Raw genomic sequence first — 217 nt, forward strand, 5'->3', positions numbered from 1 at the left:
GCGCTCGCCGGTCGCGCGGTGACGTCACCGAGCCGGCCCCGCCCAGACCCAATGAAAGAGAACGTGCGGCGCGGGATGCTCCCCGCCCGCCCCTCCCTCTGCACCGACCGGCGGCGGGACCAATCAGAGGCCCCCGGCGCCCCGGCCCTCCGCGCGGTGACGTCACGGCACCTCCCTCGGCGGCAGAGCGGCGCAGCCAATCAGCGCCCCCACGCGC

This window comes from Corvus kubaryi, unplaced genomic scaffold (assembly GCF_017639235.1).
Source record: "Corvus kubaryi isolate FWS band 111438036 unplaced genomic scaffold, C.kubaryi_AGA036_p1.0 137, whole genome shotgun sequence".
NCBI classification, from domain to species: domain Eukaryota; kingdom Metazoa; phylum Chordata; class Aves; order Passeriformes; family Corvidae; genus Corvus; species Corvus kubaryi.